The sequence below is a fragment of the Stylophora pistillata genome, chromosome 7 (assembly GCF_964205215.1).
Source record: "Stylophora pistillata chromosome 7, jaStyPist1.2, whole genome shotgun sequence".
NCBI classification, from domain to species: Eukaryota; Metazoa; Cnidaria; class Anthozoa; order Scleractinia; family Pocilloporidae; genus Stylophora; species Stylophora pistillata.
Genome location: NC_142525.1, coordinates 20,528,901 through 20,542,396, shown reverse-complemented (window position 1 = coordinate 20,542,396; position 13,496 = coordinate 20,528,901). Strand labels below are relative to the sequence as shown.

At 37.1% G+C, this 13,496-nt stretch overlaps 1 pseudogene; it reads left to right on the top strand.

The window, feature by feature from the left end:
* The first annotated feature begins 3,419 nt into the window (after window positions 1-3,419).
* On the top strand, window positions 3,420-5,534 carry LOC148727012 (uncharacterized; annotated as a pseudogene).
* Window positions 5,535-13,496: the final 7,962 nt, after the last annotated feature.

The following is a 13,496-nucleotide window of genomic DNA, read 5'->3' as shown; positions in this document are numbered from 1 at the left end:
CTTTATACGCCCATACTGTATCTCATTTCAAGGGGAATTGATTTGCATATGCTACAGACGTTCTATTGTACCCTCTGAAAAAGTGTGATCTACTATTGAAAAAAGGAACTCAGTGTTGTGGAATGGGAAACTGATTACTCAGTAGGATGTTTAAAGCACTGGAACGAAGCTTGGAGCATATATGCTTCCTCTTGGAGGTAAGCACTCTTCATAATAAGTTCATCTTTTTAAGAAAATTTCATTCAAGCTCATTTGGGGCTATTTGTGGCTCGAGAGCTCTATTGCATGATAATTATTGAGGGCGATACCAGAATCCGTCATCGTGCGATAAATGTTAAGACGGTTAAATGATCAACCTTATTAACAAGACAGGCTCAAGTTCAATTGTATTATGGTCTCAACCGGAACTCCAGAGCACGGTAATTGGCAACCGCACCGCATTACGTTTGCCCCTGTGTATGCCTGTGCGTTTCTATCAAGAATCATTGATACAATCATTCGCGTGACTCTGTTCATAGGTATTCAGTTTACAAGTGGCTGATACCTCGATTTACTTACTTCGTTTTTCTCATGCGCAATTCCCGCTAATTTTGTTTAGTCAAAATCCATATCACTTTGAACTCGGAAAATTTTATAAATCTTTGGAAAAGGTGAAGAAGAGAATATTTGTACAGTGTCAGTCATGCGTCTGAACTGGTCTCAAACAATTTCCCGAAGGCATAAATATTGATAGAAAGAACAACGGTACAGATTTTATTCACTATCAGCAAAACTTGTGAAAACAACGTGTTATTTGGTTCAATTAACTAAGCAAAAGCTCTTTGCACATAAACAGACTATTCTTTATTATACATATATATATATATATGTATAATAAAGATACCACAAAGGTTGGGTCGTTTGGGGTGACCGTCTCGGTTCTCCCCCATCCTAGCATCAGCACTGCACTGATGAGGCCCAGAAGGCCGAAACAGTACTGTCTGCAGTTAGTTATATATATATATATATATATATATATAACTAACTGCAGAACGAAGTAAGTAACTTTTGTTGGTCTACGAAACAGGCTGTATTAAAATCCATATGTGCGTCACTTGAGTAGTCCATTTGCTACTATATATATATATGCAGTATATATGCACTATATATGCACTATATATGCAGTTATATATATATAGTAGCAAATGGACTACTCAAGTGACGCACATATGGATTTTAATACAGCCTGTTTCGTAGACCAACAAAAGTTGATCCACTCATCAGTTAAACTCCATACATGTATACATGTATGGAGTATGGAGTTTAACTGATGAGTGGATCAACTTTTGTTGGTCTACGAAACAGGCTGTATTAAAATCCATATGTGCGTCACTTGAGTAGTCCATTTGCTACTGTAATCGCTCCTTCATTGTCGAGCACTGTCATGGATCCTACGTTGCCTATTTCGCTTATTTTGCTCATATATATATATACATATATATATATATATATATATATATGCATGTGAGGTAGTAGCCGATACCGTTGAACAGTGCTCAATACACATGTGCAGAGCTTAATACAGTACGTAGCGATCAAACAAGACGACACAGGGTTTCTGTTACTATATATACAGATTTAATCTGTATATATATATATACATATATAAATGTAAAAATGTAAAAAAACCTTATCCTTGAGTCGGAGAGTGCTCTACAATCATATGGAGCTTTGTAAACGATTATTTAGGAAAATAAAAATTAAAACTTGGTTCTACAGATCTGTTTCGAGAGGGTTAAAAGTCCCCTCTCGTCAGGTAGATAATACACTAGTTAACTAACGATCTTTTTAAGTAGGTGGTTTGAGCAGCCTTATCAAATATTTAGTTGAGTGCCGGCACGCACTCGCCAGTTCGTTCCTTTTGTTTAGGGTGCCCGCCCCTGTTCTGCATATGATAAAAAATGTTTCAGCTATGCAAAGATTGCATCTCTTTGTGGTATTTGAGTACGGCCTGGCGCGAGCTATTATTTTCCAGCTCACGGAAAACTCCGTTTCAGCATCCTTTAGGGACCAGATATATTTGCTCAACTCTGTTGCGTTCCTTTTGTTCTCATGTCTAAATGAAGCTGTATGATTTCTAAATCTTGTTTTAAATTGGTTCGCAGTAAGGCCGACGTACGTTTGGGTTCCCAAGGGACCTTTAACTGTGGCCTGGTAGACCACATTTTGAATTAGGCAATTGCCACGCAACGGGCAAGTGTTTGTCTCTACAATTGCATGATTTTTCTTGCGATTGAGAATTATTTGCGAGGGAGGACTTGTTGTGGGCGTCGATTTTTCTTTCTAAATTTGGCATGCACGAATAGCTTACTTTCAAAGTGTTCCTATTAAAAATTTTTTTTAGCGAGTGCCCTGGCGAAAAGGATTCTTTTACGAGGCCTAAAAACTTTTTTCCCACGTTAGTGGCAACGTTCTTACTAAAAGGTGGGTTATACCAAGTTATATTTCGGTGTCTTCCTCTCCCTTCTGTACTCCTCTGGTCTTTAGTTGTTGTGTCAAATTTTAATTGATGATTATAGCCACTTGCTTCTAACGCTTGCTGATACATGGGTGCTGCTTTGTCGAAGGATACTCTGTCCGATGAAATTTCGCTAAGCCTTTCATTGATCGCTTGGGGAATGTTCTTTAGGATGGAAGGTGGGTGATTACTATCACAGTGCACATACAGAGGTGTGTTGTTAGGCTTTGAATATGGCTCATAAGATCCTTTGTTTAGGTTCAAAGTGACATCGAGGAAGTTGACCACTTTTTTGTTTGCTTCGATAGTTATTTTCAAGCCGTTGGTGCTGAACACTTTGCAAATATCTTTTTTAATTTTTTCAATCCTTCTCGGTGTTTGCTGGAATGCGCCAGGCCGTCATCCCTGTATAAGCCTATTTGTTTTCTGATGTCTTCTGGAAGTTGGTTTAGTAAGTACGATCCCACTAGTTCACAGGTTTCCGCACCGTCATACGAGCCCATTGTAACATCAAATGAAGTTGTTTAATGCTTTTTGTTCCATGGGGTTTTTGTTGGCAAGCAATTCCTTGCTTGCCAACAACTCAAGAGATCTACCCAACAACACTGCCACACAAGCCCGTCGTTACTGTGGGCTACAGGGGTTAGTAAAGAAACGTTTATTCGTAACGTAAATTCGTTTACATTTATTCGTAACCTCTTCCGTCGAAAGCGCAAGTTACCTCAGACAACAACTTCTAACGAATCACATCAGTTAGATCCTATCAACCTTTCAAACATGTCCATTAGCCAAGACCAAATCAACCTACTTAAGAAAGGACCATCCTTTTGCCCCATGCCAAACGATGTAGACTGGCAACGTGTATATGACGATTTGGAAATCTTTGAGGCCCGCTTGAGGACAGCAGCATTTTTTTATTGATGATAACACTGGCGATGATCAGAATGCACCCAGTCACCTTCCTCAAGTCCAGAAAGAAAAGAAATGGAAACCACCACCGTCAAGGTATCCAGAACTTGAACTTTTTCTATCTAGTATTAGGCGTGATTTAATAAACCCTCAGAATATCAAATTAGCAAGGGATAACCTAACCAAAGGAGAACGAGTTGCTTTAAAACAATTAAGAAATTCTGATGTAGTAATTCGAATGCAGGATAAGGGTTCTCGTTTTGTTTTAATCGAGAAAGAGGAATACGAGGATAAAATGTTCGGCCAGCTTCAAAACCAATTGCATTATAAATCCTTGCAGGAGGATCCTACTATTAGACATTTGACTTTCGTTGAGAACTGGTGTGACAAATGGGTCAGAAAAGGGGAAATTTCAAACAAAATAGCTAATTGGATAATTAACAAGGAAGCAAAACCAGGGGTTGCCTTCGGAAATGTCAAAACCATAAGGCAGGGAATCCACTTAGGCTCATCACGTCTTGCTGCGGTACGGCAATAGAAAATCTCTCGGCCTTCACTGAAATTTACCTGCAACCATTGGCTCGTAAATTACCATCGTTCATTAAAGACACCACCGATCTGCTCAACAGGATTGAGGAGCTTAATCGGAATGGCCCCGGGCCTTTCCCTGAAGGCACTCTATTGGTTTCATGGGATGTTGTCTCAATGTTTCCTAACATTGATAATCAACTCGGTCTTACCGCAGTGAAGAGGGCACTGAATGCCAGAGAAAATAAGCTTCCATCCACTAATTGCATTTTAGAAGCGGTTAAAATTTGTTTGAAGAGCAATCATTCGGTTTTCAGAGAAAACTTCTTTCTACAGGTTCATGGCACAGCCATGGGCCCTAAGAACGCTTGCAGTTATGCAGATCTTGACATGGGTGAAACAGATTTTCAGGCTAAGTTCTCTGGCCACATAAAGCCGGCTTTGTGGTGGCGATACCGTGATGATGTTTTTGATCTCTGGCAACAAGGCCTTCCGGCACTGCATGAGTTTACTGAATTTATAAACTCTTTGTACCCCACTATAAAATTCGAATTAGTTTTTTCCGAACGAGAGCTCCATGTGCTAGATTTAACTCTACATCTTATCGAGGGTTTTATTAGGACAGACGTTTACTCAAAGCCAACTGATAGTCACCTGTATCTCCCACCATCAAGTGCTCATCCTAAACACGTTTTCAAAGCGATCCCTTATAGTGTGGCGACGAGATTACAAAGAAATTGCTCCGAACAAGCTTTTCTTGTCAAGAGATCAAGAGAATAATCGAATACAAGGGTTATCTGGTTACTCAGGGTTACCCTTCCAAATTAGTGGACGACCAGTTTCGTAAGGCCTCTACCATACCTAGAAGTGATCTACTTAGGACTCAGGCCAGATCTAAGAGGAAATTATTCCCATTTGTGACCACATTTAATCCAAATTTACCTGATGTAAGCCGCATCATTAAAAACATCTAGGTATTTTGGAATCAAATCCCAAGTTAAAAGAGCATTTTCCTTCAAATTCCATCATAGCATCCTTCCGCAGATCTAAAAACCTTTAAGAGTTGTTGGTGCCATCCCGTTATGGCCCTAACACTGAAAGCGAAGGGGTTGCCGGAGTCAAGGGATGTTTTAAATGTAATAGAACAAGATGCGATCTTTGTCGCAACTTCTTGGTTGAATCTAATTCCTTTCTAATTTTTCAAACAGGAAAAAGTTACAAGATACGATCGAAACCTTCCTGTTATTCTAAGAACATAATTTATTCGGCTTCGTGCAAGAAATGTCGCCTACAATACATTGGTTCCACAACAAATGATTTTAGCGTTAGATTTCGCAACCACAAGTCTGCTATGGTCACTAAGAAAAAGACCTGTGAAGTAGCGGTACATTTTAACAAAACACCACATGATTTAAGCGATTTCTCATTCCAATGCATTGATCAAGTGCATTGATCAAGTGCAGGCAACAATTCAGGTAACATCGAGAAACTCCTAATTACCAAAGAAGCACATTGGAGCGCACAGCTGTTCTCTCTGGCACCCTTCGGCTTGAATAAGCGCCAGGAATTTCACTCCAAAAAAAGAATAAACTATAACTAATGGGTTTTATTTTTTTCAAATTGGGCGGGCATCAAAGGTCCCAGTCTCAGCTTTAATTGGGAATTTTAGTACAATTCTCGCCTTTCAAGTCAACGCGGGTTCCTTAACATTTTCAGTGGATTCGACAATTTTTCTATTTCTTTTTATAGTGATAATTTTTCGCGTAGTAATTACTGTGTTTGTTTATCTGTGTTATAACGCCCTACATAAATCTATTTAAGGAATTTTTAAGTCATTGTATTACAACTGATGAAGGTCTCGGACCGAAACGTATTTTATTAAACTTTTTAGACTTTATTGAGTATATGTCTTCCTTCGCTCGAAGTTGTCCGTCCTCGTGTGCCGCACTACTTCTCCTACCATTTATCGAGGTTTGCACTGTGAATCCATTTGGATCCTTCTGGCGCGGCGTCACTGTTGGCTCGAGGCCTTTTAACTTATTATATATATATATATATATATATATATATACATATATATAACAAGTTAAAAGGCCTCGAGCCAACAGTGACGCCGTGCCTCTGAATCATCTGTTCAAGTTGATCCAGGGATGCCATTACTTCACTCCACGGTAGCACAAACAGCACTTAATTAAAAGAACTGATGAAGGTCTCGGACCGAAACGTTTTTTATTAAACTTTCTTAGACTTTTTATTTATATATATATATAATTTATATACATATATATATATATATTTTATATTTATATATATATATATATATAATTTATATACATATAGATATATAATTTATATATATATAATTTATATATAATTTATTTATAAATAACTATTTATATATAATTTATATATATAAAGTGTGACTTGATTTTCGTAGAACAGTGCTCAATACATAGAAGTAGAGCGAAGTATATGTTGTGGGAGGAAAAAGACAAGTAAACTACAAGTTCATCCCACATCATATAATTTTGTTTTTTATTGACCCTCACGTCTTGCATGACCTGTAACACGAATATAAAAACGAGCTCTTGACTTCAATTGAAACAGAACAACCAGTAGGTGACAGCACAAATTAGAAATTGAAATTTCGAAACCATGTAAGCTGAGGTTAGTGCCATGAAAGCACTGGGCCAGCAAATTGCAACAGAAGAAACAAAGAAAGGTATATAAACATGCCAAGTGCCGAAATTTCCGAAACTATAACATGAGCAGAGATGAAAAACATTGAAGGGAAAATGGGGTAGATTGGCCGAGTTTTTGAAGGTTTTCACGCTTCGAGATTATCACTACGCAAAAGCTCTTTGCACATATTAAAATTCAAATACGGTAATAAAATTCAAATACAGGCAGCACTCATTAGGTATACTTTCGTGTTCAAAAACAAAACAAAACAGGAATGATGGCAGTCTGCTGAACTGAACTATTTCAGTTTGAGATCTATTTCAGTTTATGAACTATTTCAATTTAGGAACTATTTCAGTTTTGATCATGATATTTTCACCGTTATTTTGACATATTTAGTCTTATTTTACCAATTAAGAGAAGAGGTCACTAAAAATCAGACAAATTCAAAAATCACCGGCAACGGTCAAAAAATCGAATTGGTTCATACTCTAGTACTAGGTAGGCCTATAGGTAAAACAAACCAAAACATATGTAGTTTGTTGAAAATTTCTTTTGCTTTCGAGAAAATGGATAAAACTCAATTTACGCATAATTAGCGTCATTCGAAGGTCGAATTTAGCCCATTTTTGGAAGCCTCGTTTGTACTGGTAAAAGCAGTGAAAAACTTACTTATTCTACAGACTTTTAGAACAATGTATCCCCTATGTTTTCACCAAAAAAGTATAATCACTATTTAAATCTGAAATAAAATACGGATTTTTCTATCCACTTACTTAAGTGCCGTGTGAAAAGTAGGGTAGCTTCAAAAAATTATTTTTTTATGTGCTAAGTGAAATAAACGTTCAATATTTGAAATATGAGAAGTAGAAATGATGACTTGCCGTTTGAAGAGTTATTTTTCTGGGGTTTTTTGTGCTGCCATGTATACGAGGGCTTTAAATTAATATTCATAGAAATTTGGCTCTTTCGACTGTTGCCGGTTGTTTGATTTTTCGTGACAACCTCTCTTAAAATAATTTAATTTGATTGGCCTATTATAGCGTAATTTGTAACGGTGATAGGACTGAGTGGAGTCCAATTTACGAATAAAATTACAGTTTTCAAGAAAAGAAAAATAGCCAAATTATGAAAGAAAAGAAAATTTGAGTCAATATACCTACAAAAGAGGTGTAAATTTTTTAATGCTGGTCTGAAGTTTACAAAGGCTAATTTGGCTGATTTAAACTACAACTTTAAATGTGATTGGCTTATTGAACTGTCCGATAACAAACTATTCGATAACAAACTGTCTAAGAAGAACTCAACAGGCAAAACAGTAGAAAATAGGAGTTTTTTAAACGAAAAATAATCAAGGAAATTGCAATTTTTTATGATTAATGAGAACAGATGCACTCTCACGCCACATCTGTTCGCTTGGAAAATAAAATTTGTTTGGAAAATTATGCGAATGCATGGAAAAAAATAGACTTTCTTTACAATACATATGTCTTATTGAACGTTTTGTTATGTAGTATCGTTGAGTATTTTTACGAGTTGTGCCGTATTTTGACGAGCCCGTAGGGCGAGTCAAAACATAAACGACGAGTAAAAATACTCAGCGATACTACACAACAAAACGTCTAATATTAATAAGAGATTTACTATCCAACACGCTAAATTGTTATTTCAGTGTGGGCGAATGTCTAACCGGTTCTCTGGAGTATAAACCCTGCGAGCTACTTGTACACGTTTTGGGCGTTATTTGTACTCTACAAAGCACAGTTGGATAATTAAACATCATAAGTAAATTGGTAAAACGCAGACTGGTAAAAGACGGATAAGTACTGTGTGTGCTACGCGAATTAAAAAAAATCTATTCGCGAAGGCTTGCCTAAAAAAAAACACAAGCATTCTTTCATGCCCTCATCCAAAGGAACCCCAGCCATTGATGGCGCACTTAATATTTAAGCACCATAATAGGAACTATTTGTGATCAGAGTTGGTCCCATAAGGGAACAAAGGAAATACAAAAATTTGAAACAACTCTCAATTGCTGAAGTAAAAAAAAAATGTTTACGAATCAACTGAAGGGCCACTCAGCTTTAAGTGCCCTAACACAGCGAAGTTTCTAGAGAAGGAAAAATAATTACCGGCTGGTGATACAGAGTATACATGCACATTACAAGTATCCATATAAAGATGAAATTTCATCATTTTTTCTCTCAGGTGTTTTGGTGCTCCTCTCGAAAACAGCAAGTGTTACTGGTAAGTGATATTATTGCGTTACAAAGAACTGTTGTCGGTTATAGCGACTGAAATTTCGTAAACCTCAGCGGTAGCAATCATCGCATTCGAATAAAGAGTTGTTGTCAATGGTCAGTTTTATCGTGCTGTCGGAATAAAGGGTTGATGTCAGTAGTCAGTTTTGCCGTGATGTCATTGGCTGTAAGGCAGTAACGTCACGGCAAAACTGAACACTCGTTTTATGCGAGCCGGCTGTTGAATAAGGCTGTACTTTCTCCAAGTTAGATTTGCTTCTTTGGTTTGAGTCACATTTCCTTGGTGAACTTAGGCTAAGAAATGAGAATCAAATAAGGAGAGACTGAAAGAGATAACTCGAGTTTATTGTGATATTTTCTAAATTATCGGCTTTTGAATGAGTGGGTTGTCGACAGAAAACCAGAAAATTTACACGCGACAAAATAAATCAATGTTTTGCTTTCTGCTGTAGAAATACCGACATGACAAAAGGCCATGGCTTTTCTTTTGCTCAATTTTGTGACGGCCTGTTTGTGTGAGATTGATTTCTTTCGGCTGCCGCACTTAGTCGAAACTCAATCCTCGGATCTGGATGCTAAGCAAGGATTCAATATCGATCGATTCAGTGTTTGCATCAATTCCGACTTCTGAGAAACGTATTTTTTCTTAATTGTGACATCAAATATTCATTTAAACCGCCTCAGCGACCAGCGATCGTTCAGCGACTACTCTTGAAATTAAGTCCTTCCGACAAAGCCAGGGATTCTGTGAGCTCTGGAAATGCTTCTAATCAAATCATAATTCATTAATTTCCGTCTTTCGGTGCACAATCGTAACAAGCTGTGTTGATCACTTTTCAAACTTCGCGCCAAAAATGCCCCGCTTTAGAGCCCAAATTGCGCAAATAATTATTTTCATAGGTGACTACAGTCAGGAAGAGATCGAGAGAGGGGAAAAGAGAGAGAGAGAGGGAGAAGGAGTGGAGAGAGAAAGAGAGAGAGTGAGTTTAAAGTGTCTAGTATAGAATTTGTTTCCGTTGAATTTTCCTGTTTTTTACTTAACAGTGTAAATTAGCTCTTAACCTACAAAAATCTGCCCTCACATCGACAATTAACCCGAATTAGTTTCTGTTATCCCAATAATTACCAAAGAAAATAAACTGCATTAGTGTCTAGCTTATCGCTGTTCCTCCGTCAGGGACAAATAATTATAATCACAGATATTTGTCTCAAAGATAACATATCTTTGATTTTACTAGGTAAATTAAGAGCGTGTCCACGAGAAAACCGGGCTGAACCGGGCAAGGACGATGATGCTCTAATCACCGATTTGGTGCAAACTTGGCACAAATGCTGAGCATAATGAGTATACAAATGTGTGAAAATAATAGGTCAAAATATTTAGATATTTTGACCTATTATTTTGACCAGCAATATTCAAAGATGGCGAATTGTCCTTTTGGTTTACATCAGCTTTTAAGGCACGAAATAATCTTTTTATTGTTTCTGCTGCACTCATAAACGTCCCCTTTGGGATTAAAAAAAGAACAACTTTCCATTGTCCCGACCAGGATATTTTCCTTCGCACGACGATATGCAAATTTCCCTAACAGGGGTTTTTGGTCGACGGCACAAATTTACTTCCGGTCACCCCTCCCCCCACCAAAAAAAAAAGCAGCAACAAACTAACAAACGACAACAACAAAACATATAAATAAATAAATAAACTAACAGAAAGAATGCCAAAATTTGGGCAGGCAGTAGGTACTGAATGTGAAAATTTATCGGCCTGAAGAAGACTCGTTTATTTCTGGAGGAAAGGTGGGTCAAAAATTACAACTTCGTAGCCTCTAATGTGTACACCAATGCCCTAGATCAGCGACATATCTTACATGCAGGCCATCATTAATATCAAGTAAGCAATGAATAAAAAAACAAACAAACAAACAAACCCAGGAAACATGGGTGGCTTATGTGGACAAATATTAGGTTGCGTAAAACGATCATTGAAGCGCTTTTCGTTTCTCCTCTTTATTCACCACTGTAAAACAGTCATAAAAGCGGATTAAAAGTCGTCCTTTTATCCCTCTATCAATGATATGTTGTACCGAAAATATCTAAAAAAGAGATAATGCCATTGCGACAATGTCGCTTTATCTGAAGCTACAAAAACAAACAAACAAAAAGCGCGAAAGTACATCCGGTCAGCAGTTTTGCTCATCGCATATCCGGTCTACATACGTGTGGTCGTAAACAACGATTTCTTCGCTTCTCAGCCACGCACCACGGAATGTGCGGCTCGATTTAGTCAAATACTTAATTTAGAATCGTTGCAGACATGCATTATTTTGCTTAGCTGTGATCTTGACGCATCTAATAAACTTCCTGGGTGGATTGTATCGATGAATTATCTCGCTACTCGACACACGACTGTGTTTGATCTGTTCGACTGTTCTTTATTCGGGTTAATGCATCGTTATCTCTGGTCTAAAAGCAGATGTTCGGTGAGGTCAACCAGTTAGATTTGACTTAGAGTCTGTGCAAAATTTGGTCGAGAAAATGGAGCGAACGAACTAAGAAGAGACCCATACTATCCAACAAAGGCATCTTGAAGAAATTTCCAAAAGTTGCAGGGTAGGCTTTGTTTAAATTTATACTTCATCAAATTCGTCGGTCAAAACCTAATCGATCAAATGTATATAACAGATAAGATGATAGAAAATACTTGTGAAGCTGATATTCTCTATCTAAAGCCTGTTTGAGCCAAATACTGGATCCCTCAAAATTTCGAATTTTGCAATTTTTTGCAACTTGCCTTAGATGTCTTCAACATCCATTGCCAAAATATAATTTTCCCCAAATAGATTCTATGATATTTAGAAACTTCAATATCTATGTAAGTTCTTCTACTAATTCGTTTTTTCGAGAAAGAGTACTTTCGGAGAAATTCCGAATATGGCTGTGCTTGTTTTTCCTACTTGTCAAAATGGCGGATAGGCAACATAGTAGTATTACGAGCATTGCCTTCTTGATCGTAACACACAAAATACTTTATCGGCCAATTTTATGAACAAGGAGAGTACCTCTATCATTTGTATGAATTTCATTTAAATTGGTTCACATTCACCCGAGAACCAGACTCGTTTATTTTTACTTCTTACGAGTGAATTTTTATGATCAAAACATTGACCTCAGGCCGACGTGATAAAGTGCGGTTACCATGGCAACGACACACCTGCCAATCCAAATATGGCTGTTTTTGGTCATCCCCCCAGGTAACCTAGCTCCACACAAAAATTGAAGGGGGTTAAAAATTTTCATTTCTAACTTTGCTTCACTTTCTCTTAATACATTTTTCGATTTTCAAGCATTTCATCATAATTTTTGTCAAAAACTTCTAGTGATTATATTTACTTGATGAATATTTTTATTATTATTCAAAGAGCCATTTGCTACTTAATGCACATTTAAATAGTGTTGAGATATTCATCAATCTCCGCACGTAAGAATGTTTATCTCTCTGTCAGGTTAGCCGGTCTGAAGGGTTTTACTTACATTTTAACAGGCCTTTTTTTCAATGCTATCGATTGTTACCTATCAAAGTGTTTGGAGATTTTGACAAACAAGCTCCGAATCACCTTTTTCAGTGCACGGGTAAATGTCCTTGATTACCTTTAACAACATATAGATTGCATGTAATATCCAGTACGTGCGCATTTTTTTGTGCTAAAGGGCTAAATGTGGTCGGTGGATGATAATATCTCTGGATTCTATAGCAGAAAGTTTTTAAAACCAAAAGTTAACAGGAGGCGACAAAGAGTAATAGCTTTGACTTACGCGCAAGATGCTCTTCCTTTAACACTTAAGTACAACCACACTATAGGGCGTCGGCTATATAATGTCAGTAGTCAATCAATCAATTTATTCATCATGGTCAGTACGCTTAGCTAAAAAGCTAGTTTACAGGTACGCCACGAAAACAGAGAAAGAGAAAAAAAAAAAAAGCCTTTTGAAGGTGTATGAATTGAACATAGGTTAAGATTGAAAAACTAACTAATAATGCAATATAAAAATTCAACAATATTTTGCCAGACTTTTAAATATGCAAAAATATGAAAATTATACAAACGGTCAATGTTGATTAAGAATAGACCCACATCGCACTCAGAGTCCCGTTAGATTAATGTTTCTGGGTTGTTTTTAAAAGCAGTGTCTGTTTGAATCTTCCCAGACTCGCCTGGTAGACAATTTTAATTTCTTTAAACCACCTATTTCACTCAATGTTTGCTTGCTTCTCTACAGATGGAGTTACGGAGATGTCCTTTACGAGCTTTTTCGATAGGTAACATCTGATGAAAATTTATGAGACTTTGTGAGGAGTTTTTACAGTTTTACTCGTTTAAATTCAACAATTTAAGTTACGCGTGATTGTGTTCATCTATCTACACGCATTCAAAATATCCACACTCCTAGAGTTCTAAACATGAATAAGGAAACACAAGAATAAGAGAACAGAGACTGACAAATAAAGTCAAAAACATTTACCTCAGCGCTTCTAATATATAAGGATTGTAAGCTTTTATGAACTCTTCTCCTTCATTGCAATAGGATATATTCTATAAATTCTAACACTTAAATTA